This window comes from Astyanax mexicanus, chromosome 17 (genome assembly GCF_023375975.1).
Source record: "Astyanax mexicanus isolate ESR-SI-001 chromosome 17, AstMex3_surface, whole genome shotgun sequence".
In the NCBI taxonomy this organism is placed as follows: Eukaryota; Metazoa; Chordata; class Actinopteri; order Characiformes; family Acestrorhamphidae; genus Astyanax; species Astyanax mexicanus.
The window spans coordinates 33,265,460-33,286,224 of record NC_064424.1 but is presented as its reverse complement, the minus strand read 5'-3'; positions in this window follow the sequence as shown (position 1 = coordinate 33,286,224).

The window sequence follows — 20,765 nt, the reverse complement described above, 5'->3', positions numbered from 1 at the left end:
TATGTTAGTTAGTGTGTTGCAGTATGCATGCATTAGCCAGCACTAGTTTGGATCACTTAACAATTAATCTCAAATTACCTAAACTAACCTTACCTAATATTAACCAATGTTAGCTGAAGCTCAATTTTTACCTTTCAGGAAATAAATTACCAGCTCAGTATTTGTTATGTAGTTCTTCTTTCTTGTAAGCTGTCTCCATTTATCAAACACATTGCCAATATTTACGGGTGTTTTACATTTACATGTTTTACATGTAGTTTTTTAGAAGGATGCTGCAGTTGCAACATGCTGGGATTACATCTGTTATGTTCTATACCTGGCATCCTGGGGTGTGGAAGCAGAACTAGGGGATGGGCAGTAGGTGAATTAGAGGCTAAAACACAATTAGATTTCTGCTCCTAACAAACAACTGAACAAAGCACTGCTGTCAAAAGATGATAGAGATTAAATATAGCATTTTTTCCTTCATATCTGAGCATACATACTCATAATTTTAGAGTAGAGTTACTACAGAAAATTACATATTAATACATAAAAGGAATGGAAGAAAAAGACCTTGTCCTAATAGACCTGTTATCTCTTCCATCACATGGACAGATGGGTACTTTTGCTCTATTTATAGTACCTGCAGGAGGTGCTGGAACTAGGGGTGGGCGATATGGCCCTGAATGAATATCACGATATTTAATGGTATTTTTGCGATATGGTAAAACACTGATTGATTATTGCATACAATATAATATGGCAAACCCCCAACCTGAGATATTGAAAATTGCAAGATTTTTTTCCAGATTTGTAACAGTCAGTGATCCAGAATGTCATGATACTAATAATAATAATGCATACAAATATCTCCATATATCCAGGATTAAAGTAAAATAAATGATACTGGACAGATATAATCTGTCTCTAGTAGATATATAATGGGAAACGAGAAGAGTGTGAATTTTTCTTTTGCTAAAAACAGAAAAAAGTAGAACAATGATGTGATAATAAGGGGTGGGTGATTTGACGCGTTATTTCAGGATATAATATCTGTCACATGGTCCCTGTCTGTTCTTATGTTTCTGTGTTTATTTACCTTTTCCGGCCCTGTCTCATGTCTGTGTTATATCCCCACGTGACCTGTGCTCCTCTGTGTCTCCTGTCTCAGTAGTTTTCCACTCACCTGTGTTCATTTGTAGCTCCGCCCCTTAGTCCCAGGTGTTTCCTGTTTCCCGTGTGAGTCCACCGCTATTTATAGTCCGTGTTCCCTTTCTCTCAGGTCGGTCCTTGTACTTTTTAAGTCTGTTATGGCTGCGTCTCTGTTTCCCGTGTTTCCTGTTTTCAGTTTAGTTTCAGTTGTTTATTTGTTTATTTTTGTCTTTTGTTTATTGTTAAATAAATATATTGGCATTTGCGTCCGCTCTCCTCGCCATTCCTTGCTGCACCCTGACAATATCGCTCACGATATATTTAAAAATGTTGGCGATATTATTGCGTACGACACGATATGGCACACCCCTAGCTGGACCAATCATTTCGATTCTTGCTTACTCCACGTTACAAAGTACAGGATTTTTTAATGATCTTCTGGATTCTTTAAAAGGTGCCGGAAACCACAGATACCACCATCAGAGGTCTTGTAGGCGGAAATGTTCTGGTGGCGTGATCGTAGAAGATGCATGGCTTCAGAGTCACAGCAGTGTTTTCTCAGGGGAACAAGCTGTTTTAGGATAATTACAAGTCAGAGTGTGTGTGTAGCACGTAACTCTCCCACACACACATACTAGATTTCCACTGTGTCATGATTGGCTGGTGGTTAGTGTTCTCCTGTATGTGTGTGTGTTTGAGCAGGTCAGTTTGAACTATCATGCTCCTGTTGATCTGTCACCCTTCAGATTTTAGCCCCACCCCTCACCTAACCCACCTGTTTCAGTTAACACAGGTGTGCTGGGTCTATATGTTTCTGCTGGGATGGACACTGTAGTGGATAACTCTCTCTCTCACAGCCCTATCCTCTCTTGCCCTGTATTCTATTTACAGGCCGGAGATTTAGGCTGAGTCAAGACATGCCGCTGTGGTTAAAACCACACGTGACTTAAAATAAGTCCTGGCTTAGTTAGTGGGAGCCGAGTCCCCCATATTCATTTACCAAACCCTGCACTTCATCTCGGAGAGACGGGGCCTCTTCTATAAAGCCTCAATTACCTTACATGTGTGCAAAACCTAAAGCACTCGTAATATCGTGGAAAACTGACTTGCTTTTTGCGTTTGATGTAGTGTGTAAATGTTTGTGATGTTTCAAGATGTACCAATCCATTTATCCATGAGCTACAAAAGAACCAGTGGTACAATCATCCTGATGTCCCCACTGTGAACGCATTTCCACATGATTGCCTGCTGAGAACGACAAAAAAATATATTTTAGCAAGTGAGAATGCTCTTAAATATAAAGGTGACCTATTATACTTTTTACACAAGTTAAAATAGGTATATGGTCTATACAAAACATTTTCATGAAGCTCTTTTCACAACATCACTCTCATATAAAGAGATCTCCTCAGCTCTATTCTTGCCAGTCCCTTTTAGAATGGGCTGTTTAAGGGCTTTGTCACTTTTATGTAAATAAGCTGTTGCTGGCCACGCCCCATGTTTATGCTGAGCATTTCTGACACACATTTGTGTTAGATTATGCTAAATGGCAAAACACAAACAAGCTAGTTTATGCTTAACTATGATAGAAACCCAAAACTCACTATTTAAAAGAATGCACATCTACCTCATATGCTGACTTGCCATAGGCAGCAAGTACAGATCCCTCAGTCAGAAGAAGTCTGTTGGCTAATCCTACTTTTACTGTCTCAGGATCTCAAGCAGACTGAAATAAAGCGATTCTTTAACTAATCTAATGGGTGCAGCTCTGGTGGGGGTTGATGGATGAGGGTGGTGTCAGTGGGGGTTCTATCCATGTTTCCTTATTGTTCCTTATCACGGTGACCCATCCAGCCATCGGCTCATAGAAGCAAATGACCCCAGACACCAAACTCTTTCAACTGTTTCAAAGATAATGCATGGATTGCACTTGTAGTGCAAAATAATAACAAATAAAACTGATATCAAAGTAATGTATAGTTTTCCATACTGTCCCAACTTTTTCTGATTTAGGGTTTTATTTTTTGTAGAACTTGCATTTTGTAGAACTCACTATTTAAAAGAATGCACATCTCCATCATTTGCTGACTTGCCATGGGCAGCAGGTACAGATCCCTCCTTCAGGTGATGTCTGCTGGCTAATCTTGCACTTCACTGTCTGGGGATCTCAAGCAGACCAAACTAAAGCATTTCTTTAACTGATCTAGTGGGTGGGGGTCTGATGGGGGTTGATGGATGAGGGGTGGTGCCAGGGTGGTTCTATGTATGTTTCCTTATTGTGACGTCACAAAAAGGGAGCCATCCAACCATCGGCTCATAGAAACAAATGACTCCTGACACCTTTTCAACTCTTTCAGCTGTTTCACAGAAAACAGATGGATTTTTTTTTTGCTCTTGGAGTGTTTAAACCGACACCTTAAATGCTAACAAATAAAACTAATATCAAAGAAATCTATAGTTTTTCACACTGTCCCAACTTTTTCTGATTAAGGGGTTTTATTTTTTGTAGAACTTGTATTTTGTAGAACTCACTATTTAAAAGAATGCACATCTCCCTCATTTGCTGACTTACCATAGGCAGCAGGTACAGATCCCTCCTTCAGGTGATGTCTGCTGGCTAATCCTGCACTTCACTGTCTGGGGATCTCAAGCAGACCAAACTAAAGCATTTCTTTAACTGATCTAGTGGGTGGTGCCAGGGTGGTTCTATGTATATTTCCTTATTGTGATGTCAAAAAAGGGAGACTTTCAGGCATCTGACACTTTTTCAACTCTTTCAGCTGTTTCACAGAAAACAGGTGGATTTTTTTTGCACTTGGAGTGTTTAAACTGACACCTCAAATACTAACAAATAAAACTAATATCAAAGTAAACTATAGTTTTCCATACTGTCCCAACTTTTTCTGATTTAGTGTTTTATTTTTTGTAGAACTTGCATGAGTCTTGAAGGCTTAGCCATGAACCCACTTAAATCACATTGTGCAAACACAACCCACTTCAAATGTGAATGGCTTTCTTTACAAAACTCAGTCTCTATCCTCTTCCCTTTAGCGTAATTTTTCTTTCACCCTGGTCCACAAAACCCCCTGCAGGACCATCAACTGTCCATCAAGCTGACTCTCTCCACCTGAGAGACTGGCTCCTTTCTTCGTCTCTGAGGCAGATTAACGGCCGCTCGGCGGTGAGACTGCAGCGCTGCAAGAGTGAAACAATTCTCAGCCTGAATAATCCTGCCCTGCAGCCAGAGACCAGAGACAGTACACACTCTACCACCTCTCTCTCTCTCTCTCTTTAACCCGCTTTTGCGTGTCTTGAATAGATAGATACACAAAAGGACCTGGACAGAAGGGAACCTGAGCAGTGGGCTTGCGTGGATGAGGTGTGTGTTTCACGAGCAGGAGGGAACGAAAGGAGCGAGAGGGAAGGATTGTCCTCGGTGTCTGATGACAGAGTCAGAAGAAAGAAAAGTGTGTATGTGTGTGTGAATTTGTGCTATAGTATTATTCACATCTGAAACGCTTGTCCAAAGCCAAATATAGCCTGGGAAACATACCTGACCCAACCCATTGCACAGGTTTAGAGCGTCAGACCAAACGATGACTGGCAAACTCTGGAGAATAATTTTGAGGTCGAGTCTGACACTCCTGATGATTGTAGGAGCCTGTTATCAAGAGAAATTCTTACACATGTGACTAAATTTCTATTAAAGTACAATTAAAAAACTTGTACAGTGTGTATTAAGCATAGCTTAACCCTTGTGCATACAGTGCTGGCCAATGCAATTCTGTCAGACAATGCTCCATTTCTCTCCAGAATGGAGAACCACAAAAAGAATTGTCAAAAAGCCAAATTGGATGTAATTCCACACCAAACATAAAAAGGGGGTGGACAAAAGACTTGGCACCCTTTGAAAACTAACTTACTAACCTGTGGGACATAACAGGTGGTGGCAAAAACTAAATCACACTTGCAGCCAGTTAAAATGGATTAAAGTTGACTCAACCTCTGTCCTGTGTCCTTGTGTGTACCACATTGAGCATGAAGAAAAGAAAGAAGAACAAAGAACTGTCTGAGGACTTGAGAAGCAAAATTGTGAGGAAGCATGGGCAATCTTAGGGCTACAAGTCCATCTCCAAAGACCTGAATGTTCCTGTGTCTACCGTGCACAGTGTCATCAAGAAGTTTAAAGCCCATAGCACTGTGGCTAACCTCCCTAGATGTGGACGGGAAAGAAAAATTGACGAGAGATTTCAATGAAAGATTGTGCGGATGGTGGATGAAGAACCACGACTAACATCCAAACACTCTATGGTAGGATACCCAGGAAGACCCCACTTCTGACCCAAAGACATAAGAAAGCCAAAAACCTTTTGGAAGAATGTTTTCTGGTCAGATGAGACAAAAGTAGAGTTTTTTTGGGAAAAGGCATCAACAAAGAGTTTACAGGAAAAAAAACGAGGCCTTCAAAGAAAAGAACACGGTCCCTACAGTCAAACATGGCAGAGGTTCCCTGATGTTTTGGGGTTGCTTTGCTGCCTCTGGCACTGGACTGCCTGACCGTGTGCATGGCATTATGAAGTGTGAAGACTACCAACAAATTTTGCAGCATAATGTAGGGCCCAGTGTGAGAAAGCTGGGTCTCCCTCAGCAGTTTGCCAAAGAAAAATTGTCTAAAATTCCAGCAGAGCATTGTAAGAAACTCATTGATGGTTACCGGAAGCAGTTGTTCGCAGTTATTTTGTCTCAAGGTTGTGCTACCAAGTATTAGGCTGAGGGTGCCAATACTTTTGTCCAGCCCATTTTTTGAGTTTTGTGTAAAATGATAATTGATTTGACTTTTTTTCATTCTCTTCTGTGTTTTTTCATTGCAAGCAAAATAAATGAAGATATTAATACCAAAGCATTTGTGATTGCAATCATTTTCTGGAAGAAATTGAGTATTATCTGACAGAATTGCAGGGGTGCCAATACTTTTGGCCAGCACTGTATGAATTTTTTTCTGACACAAGCAATCTGAACTTACACTTTAACCTAACCTAACCCTAACCCTAATACCTGACCCCAAACCCAACAGTCTAATCTTAACCATAACCTACCCTAACTTAACCTACCCTAACGCTAATACCTGACCCCAAACCCAACAGTCTAATCTTAACCATAACCTAACTTAACCTAACCCTAATTTCTATCCCCAAACCCAAAAGCCTTACCTTAACCATAACCTACACTAACTTAACCTACCCTAACCATAATACCTGAGCCCAAACCCAACAGTCTAATCTTAACCATAACCTACACTAACTTAACCTACCCTAACCCTAATACCTGACCCCAAACCCAAAAGCCTTACCTTAACCATAAACTAACCTAACCTAACCTAACCCTAATCCTTAACCTTAACTTAACCTAACCTAACCCTAATTCTTAACCCTGAACACAAAAGCTTAACCTTAAAGGTCTCATTCCATCATTTTTATGTCTAGTATGAATGAATGTCATGTGAGTTGTTTTTTGTGAAAAAAAAAAATGCTTTGGTGATCCAGTAAACACCAAATCCACCGTAGATCCTACGTAAACCTAGTTCTACTATTACGACTCCGGAAGAAATGTTGTTGGTTGAACAATTTAATGTTTTAACATTTTTAGCAACACAAAGATACATATTATATAGAGGATCTAAAGAACAGTCTCTTCTAGTAGCGTCTTTGGCGTAGGCCCCGTCATCGGCCCAGGACATCGGGCTCTGCAGATCCTGTCGTACATTGGAGACATGGGCGGAGCCAACCCCCGGGCAACCAAACGGGACCAACCTGGAGGCGGTGGGGAAGGAGGAGGGTAAGAACGATCATCAGCGTCTGAAAGGCAGCAAAGGTACTGAATGAGTGATCTTATTTAAAGGCAGAAGGAAACAGCTGATTGAATAGGTAATTAGGTGACGTAGCATAGGAGTCTTTAGTAGAACATTCGCTGCGCTTTCATTTACTTACACAAGGATGTGGGTAGTCCAGGTCCAGAAAGTAAAAATCCACCCCAGGGTTTCGTTTTAAACATACACCCATCTTTCTCAATTGTGCTTCGCTGGTGTGTTTAACAGACAAATTCTAACCATTTGTTCCTTAGCTCTGAATTACTGGGTAAGTATATAACACTGATGTGTTATTCGCACAAATAACACATGTACGAACTGCCATGCTGTTCCTAGTGCTGTTAGCTCCTGTCCGATGAGCCGGTGTCACTGGGCCATGAATACTAATTCACGGGTTGACGCAGACACAGTGCTTTTCATGATCGATTCATTTTTCGGAATATTTTCTTTTACTAGCTACTGCAGACAATGGAGGTTGAGGAACAGTTTCAAGCAGCATCGATATACAACTCAGAGAGACCTATTGTATTTCACAAAGAACAAGAAAAAGTGGATTTTAGTGGAAGGACACCTTTAACCATAACTTAACATAACACAATCCAACCTAACCCTAAATACCAAAAAACAAAAAAACTAATATGAAATATGAAAATCCTGTAATTTTTTATGAATTTTTTTTTAAGCTCCATTAAAACACCAGGCTGAGCATAGCTTTAGCCATATGTTATGCTATAGCCATAATAGCTTGTGCTTGTTTAATTAAGCTCTTTAGCTAAAGGGTCTGAGTTAATCTGTAAACAGGCTCCATGTTTAGATCTACCAAAAATACTATTCATATTTCAGTCAGTGGCTTTTCTCGTCACTCCTCACTAATATCGCATCTGATTAAATGTACCTAATATATTTGCCAAAAGTTGCACATTTCTTGGGGAGCATTTTAGACATGTTTGAATTCAGTTGAGTTTGTAATGCATATGCTGGGGAGGGAGTTTGGGAATTGGCCAATCATGAACAAAGAAGACACTCCTGGTAATTTTTGTAAATCTATGCGACTTCAAACACACATTGTATGCAATAGATACTAACTATGACTGTTGACAAAACTAATGGTGCACTGGGATGATGGACAGTGTGCAATAAGTGTTGCAATGTCAGTATGGTGCAACCAAAATTATGCAAACAAAATTAAATTAATCTACAATGTGTATTTTAACTGTCTGACATTTTTAAACTGAGGAGCTTTGTGGCAAATGAGGCACAAAAGTCTCTTTGTCCCAAACATTATGGGGTGTACTGAGTGTGTTGGCCAATCGACTACATTTTTACTAGTATTTCTTTTAAAATACATACATTTTAAACTTCCCACTCCCTGTTTAATACAGTAATGCTGTTGTAATTGTGCTGGATTACAGTGTGTGGGAGACATAATCCATAATATCCAGTGGGAAAGAGAGGGGAAGGTCTAAGCACGTCTCCTCTGAGATTTAAACAGTTTTTACAACAGAGTAGAAAAGCAGGCTGAGCTAAAATCTGGTTAAATCAGTTCATTGAATAGATAACTCAATTTCGACTTTAAAAGATAAAGTTACATTAATTGAATATAAAAAAAAGTTTGATTTAATAAGTATGACTTTGGTTGATGTAAAAAGCATTTACCTAGTCTGTTTACAACCCTGTTATTTTGCCTTAGAATGAAAGACACTATTTTTACTTTTACAGAGAGGAAAAGTTAATAGTGTCACCAGTGGTAAACAGTAGTAAAATAAATTTAATTGGCTACTGTACTTATGCATTTTTGTAGGTGCTATATGTCATTAATAGCTAAAATGTGATCTTTGAAGTAATGAAACATACCAGTCCTTCTTTCTTTTTTTTTTTCTTTTTCTAATTTTTTCCCATTTTTCTCCCCAATTTACACGGCCAATTACCCAACCCACTCATTAGGACTCCCCCTATCACTAGTGATACCTCAACACACCAGGAGGGTGAAGACTAACACATGCTTCCTCCGATACATGTGAAGCCAGCCACCGCTTCTTTTCCAGCTGCTGCTGATGCAGCATTGCCGAGCAGCCAGCGAGCTTGGAGGAAAGCACAGCGGCTCGGCTCTGGTACATCAGCTCACAGACGCCCTGTGCTGCAGACATTACCCTGGGAGTGATGTGGGGAGAGAGCGCCATCTACCCACCCGGAGGGAGCAGGGCCAATTTTGCTCCCTCTGACGCCGGCAGCTTGATGGCAAAGCTGCATGAGCTGGGGTTCGAACCTGCGACCTCCTGCTCATAGTGGCAGCGCCTTAGACCGCTGGACCACTCGGCGCCCTTTACATTTTTTAAGAAAAAATTTAAATGCCATGCCTCCTCCGATACATTTGAAATCATTTACCGCCTTTTTTTGAACTGCTACTGATAGCATTGCCGATTGGAGCTGCATGACCGGGATTCAAACCTGATCATAGTGACAGCTCCTGGACCACACCAGGACTACTGGAAGACCCATTAAAACAATGTTTTAAGGTTTTTAACTCTATATAGATTGATATATATATATATATATATATATATATATATATATATATATAGAAAAAAAATATATAAATATATATATATATATATATTATTGAACTACAGCAGCAACATATCATCTCAGAGCTCTCACTTGACTTTTTGCTAACAAGCAACTTATTCGCAGTGGAGGGACACAATCAGCACCAACGTCAGAGAATATATATTATATAAAATCTAAATAACTTTTTAAAGAGTTTTTAACCATTTTTTTTTTATAAAAATATAGCCATTTTGGTGTTAATTTGGAGCATATACTCTCTAGTCTCTAGACTGCTTCTCACCAAGTTACTGCTTTAAAGTGCCAGAGTAACTCATGCAAATAGGAACACATTTAACAATGTAGGTGTAGAATTTAAGTTGCATAAAAATGGAAAAAATGAAACACGTAAATTTAACTCCCGTTACCACGAATTACGTAATTATTTCATTGTTTAAGGTACAACAAAAACAGCAAATAATCCAGTGACTTTTCAGAGTGTATTGGTCTATTTGACAAGTACTAGACAGTGTAAAACTATCAGTATATGTTTACTTTTCATGTTTCTGCTTTAAAATCTGGTTCATGAATGTTTTCTGTGGCTCTGTGAAGCTTTTAAGGTTGTGGAGAGCCAGTGCGCACCAAAAAATATCTTCCCGCATTAACAAACCTAATTCCTGCAGTTTATCTTATCTTATATTTGTCCTATTTTCATGTCCTTGAATGATCATTTTGTTTTTATCTTCTGATTGATATCAAAAAGAGGCAAAAAGAGATGGTGGTCTTATTTGTGGGGCCCGGCTCTGTGGCTAGTGTTAACTTTCTCTCTAATGTGGAAACGTATTTGCTCTTGCTGTTGTATTACCATTATTGTGAGCCCTGTTTCAGGTCCCCTTCTGCAGACACTGGCACAGGAAAACAGGAAAAGCTATATTCTTGAGATCTTATTCCAGTAGCAACCCATATTCCCATAACTAGCATTGTCTGGGGGTGATGTGCTGCTCTCTAGTATCAACAACACCATATTCTTTTGTAGTCAGCATCATGTTTACCCTTTCTTTAGCTTTAACTCAGGAATTTCTTAGTGTGTGGTGTTTATATACATTTTTTTGTGTGTAAATAGACATTATGGAGCATCTTTTAAGGGGACAAACCAATATAGGCTATTTAGCATACTGATAAAATCATTAAGGACAGTGTTTAGTGTAATCTGCTAACCCACACTGAATGACTAAACCGTCTGTATGAATGGAGGGATGGTGCAAGAAAAAAGCAAGTCATGACTAATATCATCTCCTCCATGACGGCAGTAATTAAAGATGGTGTGAAGCAACGAGGTGTTTAAACTCTGGCTGCATTACGCTGTAATAGCAGCAGGATTACAGGAGTCTTAAAGAAGTTATGAAAGTGTGAATACTTGTGTAACAGCATCCTCTGCATATTACCTCATCTGTTTTTTTAATGAAATAACTTGAGTTGTGGAACAGATGTCATACACTCCATGTACTCATATTGCGGTTAATGATGCTATGTGACCTTGTTCTGGAATTTAGAATAAATAATATTTAAATGTTAAATGGAATGCTGCCATCTACCGTATTTTCGCACTATAAGGTGCACTTAAAATCCTTTCATTTTCCCAAAAATCATCAGTGCAACTTAAAATCTGGTGCGCCTAATGTTTAAATTTTACCAGTCAGGTTGTAAGAAGCAGTAAAGCCACTCCACTGAAGTACTGCAGCAACATTAGCATTAGCCATTAACCGCTCTAAGCGCTAACTCAGAGGTGAGTATTATCAGCCTGTAGCCTGCTGCTAACTCTGGCTAGCACTGCTGGAGCAGCATAAGCATTAGCCGCTAATCGCACTAGCTCTTTTGCCATTTAGAGATTTTTAGAGACAGAGTATTTTGAACTTGTAGCTTGCTGCTAATCCCAGATAACACTGCTGGAGCAGCATTAGCATAACCCGCTAACCGTGCTAGGTGCTAGCTCTTTTGCCATTCAGAGGTGAGTACTATCAGCTTGTAGCCTGCTGCTAACCCTGGCTGGTACGTTTGGAGCAACATTAGCATTACCCACTAACCGTGCTAAACGCTAGCTCTTTCGCCATTCAGAGGTGGCTATATTGGACTGTAGTCTGCGCATTTACCGTGTTAAAACAAGCTATGTGGGATAAACCATTAACTAGTATCGCCCTGGCTCACCAGATTACTCAGGGTTCCTCAGTGTAGCACCGTCGGGCAGCATTAGCCACTAACCACGGCTAGCCTCTAGGCTAGGCTTACTGTAAATAAACTGAAGCACTTTACTCACCAAATAAACAGTTTTCAGCAGAGTAATCTGTGTAGATATATATCCAGCTCTCGTTTGACTTTAAAAGAAATCAGTTTTGTTTACTTAGCTTAGCTTTATAGGTCTCACCCACCTGCTGAATTAGAAGGGAAACCTGTTACTTACTAGTGTCACATAATGCACCTTATATAATCCGGTGCACATTATATATAAAACTACACCAGAAAATATATGTTCATTGATAGTGCACCTTTTAATCTGGTGCGATTTATAGTGCGAAAAATACGGTAAATATGTGTATATTGTGCTCATGTTACCATTATGTTAACCATGTCCAGAAGCTGTGTCGACTTCTCTGGGCTCTGAGAAATCTGAGATGGCACACCATGAGGTGATAATGTGTATTCTAGCCAGACAAATCACTATTCCACAAGATTTTTGCATCAAAGATTAAAAAGATAATCCAGACTGTTATCAGGAACATGTCCAATAGCCAAGGTCTGTCATGTATGGGGGTATGGGGATGTTCAGTTCTGTAATGCAGCATTAATTCACAAAAGTACATGAAGATCTTAATACAGTAATACAGTACCAGTCAAAAGTTTGGACACACCTTCTCTACATTATAAATGAATACTGAAGTCATCCAGATTATGAAGGAACACATAAAAAATCGTGTACTAAAGCTAAAAGTGTTCAACAAACCAAAATACCAAAATGTAGGTGCTCTTATCAGGGATCTTGTGGTTTCTGAGGCGCGTAAGTGTGATGAACCTGTACAGAGGAAAGTCACTGTCTTCCTTTCCTGGGTAGTCCTGATGAGGGCCTGTTTCATCATAACGTTTTAAATGGTCTTTGTGACTGCACTTGAGGATACTTTTTAAGTTTGTGATTTTTTTCAAATTAATTGACCTTTATTTCTTAAAGTATTGTGTTTTTCTTTACTTAGTTGAGTAGTTTTGTCATAATATGGATTAGAGCATTACTCAAATAGAGCTATTCACTGTATACCAACTCTACCTCTTCACTACTTTACAACTGCTCTCAAACACATTAAGAGGCAAGAAATTCAAATAATTAAGTCTTGAAAAAATTCAATCACAGCTGTTAACTGAAAGCCTGAATTCCAGGTGACTCTAACTCTACCTCAACCTAAGCTAATTTTTAAATATAAAACATATAGTTTAGTATTAATATACAATACAGATTTGTTTTAATAATGAAGAACCTGGTACTGTACATTAAGACCTTTAAAACAACATATTTGTCTGGGACATCCATGCATTTCTCAACAAGACAATGCAAAACCATACACAAATGTATGGCTGTGGAAAAAATGCAGTTTCGTTGGCTAAAAATGCTAAATTGGTGAATTCTGGGGTAAAATTGAGGTGGGCCATTCAACAGGAATTTATATTTGTTATTATGTTTTATTAAATCCCAAGTCCATTTCAAACCCGATTTCTCCTTTAACGCACACATTTCCAACTTTTCCAGATTTACACTTTCCTTGAACATTTTTCCAGTGACACCTTGCTAAAACCTTACTATGGAATGCACAAATAAAATGCCCTAAAATGGCTTATCTTTTATTTTAACCTCTACAGAAAATTAAGGTCTGTTGGTTCTCCTGTAAAGTTACTATTTTAGAGAAAGATTTTGTTCTAACTGCACTAATATGTAGATCCAGTACATCAGATAAAAGTAGGACACATATCTCAGCCTAATGGTTTTTCAGGGCTTTGAAGACGCTCGCGGTTGACGGTGTCCAGGCCGTTAGGGAGTTCAGGCAGACGATCAAAACGCTGCACGTTTTAATTCGTCTCTATTTTGCACTTTTATCTCTCGTTCTGAATTTGTCTCAAACTCTGCCAAGACAAGTTCCGTCCTCCACTCCTCTTCACGGGCTCCCCTCCTCTGCTCTTTAATCCGTACGGGTGTAATGGATTGCGTTGTTTATCCCGCGTGCGATCGCGTTACGGTGAACAGAGTCCCCCTGCGTTAGGACGACCCCGCGATTAAGATCTGTTCCTGATCTCTCGGGGTAATGTGACATCACAGCGGGGTTTACAGAACCGACAGTGGAAACCACAACTCTCTCATCCTCTGCTCTCTGAGAGCTTCAGCGGCGTGTCTTCAGACTGACCCGAGATGTGAAGGAAGAAACGTGTGCTGACAGTGATGATCTCCTCTGGCTTTTCTAGCGTCAGTGTGGAACTGCACTGAGGGGATACCACAAGAATTTCTCTGATTTCTAACCAGAGCTTCAGATGTTGCTGAGAAGTTACTCACCCAGAAATGTGTACACAACGTACTCTGGTGCTGAACGACGAGGAAAAACATTCAGAGAGCTCAGAGATTAAGTGAATAATATTGATTTTGTCTAAATACTGCTGCATGGAAACGTCTGAGAGATCTGTTAGTAATTGAACAGTCAGTTCTCATTGATGTACTGGATGTAGAATAAAATGTGTGTGATGCATCAGACAGAATAAGACACTCACAGTAAAAATTAGGAGTAACTTTATATACTCAGAGCTAAACCAACAAGCGTGACCAAAACATTAGAGCCAAAACACAGTACAAAAGGGATAAACAATAGATGAAAAATAAGGGTCAAAACCAGATTAAAAAAAAACATCCAGGAGAACCAACAAAAGAGCAAGTCAGCAAATCGGAGACAAATCCAAAAATAGGTCATACACGGAAACAGACGGAAATAACGCTAGGCATGAAAAACACTGAAAAACACTGGCAATATTTTTTTGACAAGTTGGACAAACAGACTGGTATGTATATACAAGGAAAAACATCAGAAATTAATTAGAACACAGGTGAGGCTGATCTAACAATCAGGTGCTGATTGGCTGGCTGAGAGCATGACTGAGAGGTGCATTATGGGAGTTGGATTTTGTCAAGTTGGAAAAGTCTAGCATGGCTCGAAAGAGTTTTTTTTGCTTTGTTTTATATTTGCTCAGATAATATAATAGTTTCTAGATTACTAACCATCTTCCCAACATAAAGCCACTTATAGCCTTTTACACTGAGGCTAGGCAAGCACAGTTTAGTATAAATTGTATTCAAATGACAAGTTAATGGAATTTAGCCTGGCGGGAATGACTACACACTGATGGTGAGTGACATGCTCATAATGCAAATAGATGGTGGCAGGGGTCAATGGAAAACCTCAATTTTTACTTATAATGGTTGTTCTGCTAAACCACAAGGAATATAAGTTGATTACCAGGCCAAGAAAGACACTTTCAAACCCCAAAACCTCAGTGGCTAACCGAATTAGTGATTCAATTAAATTAAATGCCAGACGAAACCTTGTATGCAGAAGTTTCATTGGAAATAAATTTGATTGTCTCTACAAGATAAAAATCAGTATTGTTGGAAGCTCCTATATTTGGGTTAAAAAAATATGCTTTCATGTTTAGATGCAGCATATTTTTAACATCAGCACTATTCAATGGAAATTAATCCAAAATCGTCTGTCATGTTGTCAAATTTGCAGACAAAGTATGTGCAGTAGTGACCAGAGATGGAGCCAGACTCCAAACTACTTGTTTGGAAGGCTAGTGTCTCAGACTGCCTTCATTGAGTTTACACTGCAGCCTAAAGGACCAAAAGCAAAGCGGATTTTTCCACTAAATTCTTAATTTAAGACATTACATAGCCTTGTTTGATTAATTTTCTAATGCATATTATGGCACAAACTACTCAGCTAAGTAAAGAAATAATTACTTAAAGGACTAAAGGTCAGCCAATTCAAAACATTTCAAGAACAAGCATCCACAAGTGCAGTTGCAAAGACCATCAAAAACATTGATGATAAAACTGGCTTTCATTAGGAACGCTCCAGGAAAGGAAGACCAAGGATTACTTCTGTTGCACAAGATAAGTTTATAAGAGTTAGTAGCTTCAGAAACTACAAGTTAACAGCCCCCAGATAAGAGCCACCTAAATGCTTCACAGTGTATTTTGGTTTATTTAACAATTTTAAGTTACTACATGATTCCTTATGTGTTCCTTCATTGGAAATAAAGAAAAAAGATAAAACGATAAGGTGTGTCCACACTATTAACTGATACTATACAGTTGTGGTCAAAAGTTTACATACACTTGTAAAAAAACATAATGTTATGGCTGTCTTGAGTTTTCAATAAGTTCTACAACTCTTATTTTTCTGTGATAGAGTGATCGGAACACATACATGTTTGTCACAAAAAACAGTCATAAAATTTGGTTCTTTCATAAATTTATTATGGGTCTGCTGAAAATGTCACCAAATCTGCTGGGTCAAAAATATACATACAGCAACAAAATTTGTCAATTTTGGTGATGTAGCGAGTTGTGTCAATCAAATTAGCTTCATGTCATGGCCTCTTCACTTCTTGTAAGTGATTCTGATTGACTACAGCTGTTGACTTCTCATGAGCCCATTTAAATAGGGCTCATTTGACCCAGTGATTAGACTCAGCTACAAAAGCTACAATGGGAAAGTCAAAGGAACTCAGTGTGGATCTGAAAAAGCGAATTATTGACTTGAACAAGTCAGGGAAGTCACTTGGAGCCATTTCAAAGCAGCTACAGGTCCCAAGAGCAACTGTGCAGACAATTATACGCAAGTATAAAGTGCATGGAACAGTTGTGTCACTGCCACGATCAGGAAGAAAACGCAAGCTATCACATGCTGCCGAGAGGAGATTGGTCAGGATGGTCAAGAGTCAACCAAGAATCACCAAGAAGCAGGTCTGCAAGGATTTGGAAGCTGATGGAACACAGGTGTCAGTCTCCACAGTCAAGCGTGTTTTACATCGCCATGGACTGAGAGGCTGCCGTGCAAGAAAGAAGCCCTTGCTCCAGAAAAGGCACCTCAAGACTCGGCTGAAGTTTGCTGCTGATCACATGGACAAAGATAAAACCTTCTGGAGGAAAGTTCTCTGGTCAGACGAAACAAAAATTGAGCTGTTTGGCCACAACACCCAGCAATATGTTTGGAGGAGAAAAGGTGAGGCCTTTAATCCCAGGAACACCATGCCTACTGTCAAGCATGGTGGTGGTAGTATTATGCTCTGGGGATGTTTTGCTGCCAGTGGAACTGGTTCTTTGCAGAAAGTAAATGGGATAATGAAGAAGGAGGATTACCTCCAAATTCTGCAGGAAAACTTAAAACCATCAGCCCGAAGGTTGGGTCTTGGGCGCAGTTGGGTGTTCCAACAAGACAATGACCCAAAACACACATCAAAAGTGGTAAAGGAATGGCTAAACCAGGCTAGAATTAAGGTTTTAGAATGGCCTTCCCAAAGTCCTGACTTAAACCCCATTGAGAACATGTGGACAGTGCTAAAGAAACGGGTTCATGCAAGAAAACCATCACATTTAGCTGAACTGCACCAATTCTGTCAAGAAGAGTGGTCAAACATTCGACCTGAAGCTTGCCAGGAGCTTGTGGATGGCTACCAAAAGCGCCTAGTTGCCGTGAAAATGGCCAAGGGACATGTAACCAAATACTAATGTTGCTGTATGTATATTTTTGACCCAGCAGATTTGGTGACATTTTCAGCAGACCCATAATAAATTTATGAAAGAACCAAATTTTATGACTGTTTTTTGTGACAAACATGTATGTGTTCCGATCACTCTATCACAGAAAAATAAGAGTTGTAGAACTTATTGAAAACTCAAGACAGCCATAACATTATGTTTTTTTACAAGTGTATGTAAACTTTTGACCACAACTGTATATATTATTCATGATTATTATTTTACACCTTTGAAGTTAGAACGGTAGAACGAAAAAATCACAACACGAAACTGCAACTGAAAAATCAGCAGGAATCACGTGACGAAATCACGTCAACATGGAGCAGAGCCTCAAAGGAATGTTTCCAACATCTTGTGGAATTCATGCCACCAAGAACTGGGCCAGTTCTGAGAGCACATTGAGGCCCTACCCAGTCTTAGTATAGTGTTCCAAATAAAGCAGCCCCGCCCACCGTGGTCCTGAGTGACGAGCTGAGGAACCCTGACATGCCGTTCTGATACAGAGGCGATTACAGCAGAACGGAAAGTCACGTTAGAGTCGACTCAAAGCTCAGGAATCCAGAGCAGAAAGACGTTATGGTATAAACAAGACGACTGCGACACACCCGAGTCTAAACCACAGCCGTTCAGAGCAATGCCTCACTTTCCCTGACAGGGAATACCTCTGGCACACACACACACACACACACGTGTGTTGCGCAAGATGTAATTATTACCTAATGCGCTTTAATTATTACCTGTGGGCAGTGCTGGATGAGAATGAGCCTCTGTCTACTACTGTCACACATTAACCCACATTTGCCGGCGCCTCCTTCGTGCATACGCACCCTGGGTGTGTGTGTGTTTGAGGGTAGGACACGCTGTACACACACCCTGTCACCCTGCACAGGTGAGGGTGTGGACAGTCACGGTGAGCCTGTGGAGTGAAAGTGTGGTAAAGCGCGAGAGGAAGTCATTAATGATAAATCATGGTGTAAGAGTGCAGCCTGATGTCAGAATTGCTGAACCGAAGACGTGGACGTCATTAGAGCTGTTTTGGGGGGACTATAGCCCCCCTTATAGTTCTATATCCCCCCAAATAAACATGTAGCCCATAGTAAACAGTGTAGGAGAATATTGTTTAGTTTCACTATGAAGGAACTATGAAGAAATACATGTGCAATTAGTTAGTACACAAAAAAAGTGTTTGGCTTTACAAACACCTGACATAAGAGCTCAGCAACTTTCGAACACCCCAAGGACAGTCGGAGAACCCTTCCAGGTTCTACCTCATGAAGCCGACTGAGAGAATAATGCAAAATTGGGCAAAGTTGGCATCAAAGCAAAAGGTGCTACTTTGTTTAACCCCTTAGAACCCTATGGACGGATTTTCCGTCCAAAATCGCATCTCATGTTCTCAGCTTAATTACTCAGGATTCCCTTCACACATTAACTTAGATGTGAACGGGCGGAACTTACTCTTTCTAAAAATAGTGATGACATCCCAGTGCGCTAAAGCATCTACAAGAAATCCATTGAGAAACACACCTAAAAAAGTGAGATCTCCTTCCCCAGCCAATATTATTCACCTTTAGTGCTTCAAACATATTTATATGATGTTTCAAACCAAATAATATCAGTAAATAAAGACTCAAAAGTGTCCACAGAAAAAGTGTGAAACTACCTGCTTTACTCAAACTAAAGCTAGGTATGGTGTGCGCACTACTTTATATAGTTTTTTATTTTACTCACACATTTTTACTTTTTAAACATTTTATTTATTTAGACTAAAAGTTTAAATTTTTGTATATAGTTTTCTTTGTGTGTCCTGATCAAAATACTGAAAGGCATAGGCTGCTTTGAGAGTCAGGTGGTTTTTAGTAATCTACATGTATCCTAGAGGTGTGATTATATAGAAAAATAAATCCGCCTGATGCTGTTTCTCCATGTATTTTGTCAAAGTAATAATAAATAAGCCATGTAATGAACTATCATCAATATTCTTATGCTTTAAACTCATACACTCTCTAGTCTAACCATTTCTGAAAAGATATCTTAGGTGTGAATATATTTAAAGTCTATACATTCAAAAATAAGTAAAAAAAAAACAGGCGCTTGGTAAAATTTTGACCAAAACATGACCAGTTCCAGGAAAATATAACAATTCTGCTTCCTTTTACATTTTAAATGATTATATTTTTGAGCAGCCGTATGTCTTCTGGAGTAAAAGAGATCAGGGCATGTGTCTGTCTGATATAATTACTGTGTTATAAGACCTGAATAAAGAGGAACTGACAAAAACTGAGAAAAAACACACCAAAAGATCCTAGGGTTCAAAGGGTTAACACTTTTTTTGTTTACTTCATAAATGCATATGCATTTCTTCATATTATTAATCTACAATGTAGAAAATATTAAAAATAAAGGAAAAAAACATTAAATGAGAAGGTGTCTGTCCACACTTTTGACTTATACTCAATATTAAATGTCTTTGTGTTTATCTTTAAAATAGGGCATATACATTTTTGAGAAAGCTCAAGTTTTTACAAGGATTCAATGATTTGGAAGGGTATATTTGGATTGGCAATGTAGTGTATATGCATGTGAAATGTAATGGAATTAAATTAAAAAGCCAAATAAAGTAGAAATACTTCAGAAAAGCACAGGTACAACAGAAACTATTTAATCTGCTGTAATTCTGTCATTTCTGTTCAACACTGGTAAATAAACTGTGATAAAATGTGTAAAATGTTTAGCTGTGATTTATTTACACTTACACTAACATTTCAACATGAGGATAAAAGTTACCAGGAACAATAAATTAATAAATGTGCAGATTAATTTTAAAATTAACTTTTGGTCCTATATTTTTTGGGAGAAGCAGTATGAAACACAACATGACCAATGTTTATAAATTAAGTTGTATTAGGTTTTCGTAGTGTCGACATGTCCCAGTTTTGGTCTCAACAACTCAACAACTAAAAGTCTTGGTCTTGACTCAGACTCAACATGCCTCAGTCTTAGTCTTGACTCAGACTTGACATGTCCCAGTCTTGGCCTTGACTCTGACTCGACTACTAAAAGTCTTTGTCTTGACTCGGACTTGACTATTAAAAGTCTTGGTCTTGATATGGATTTAACTACTAAAAGTCTTGGTTTTGACCCAGACTTTTATACTAAAAGTTTTTGTCTTGACTCAAACTCAACATGCCTCAGTCTTGGTCTTGACTCAGACTCGACAACTAAAAGTCTTGGTCTTGACTCAAACTCAACATGCCTCAGTCTTGGTCTTGACTCAGACTCGACTACTAAAAGTCTTGGTCTCGACTCAGACTCGACTACTAAAAAGTCTTGGCCTTGACTTGGACTCGACTACTAAAAGTCTTGGTCTTGAATCGG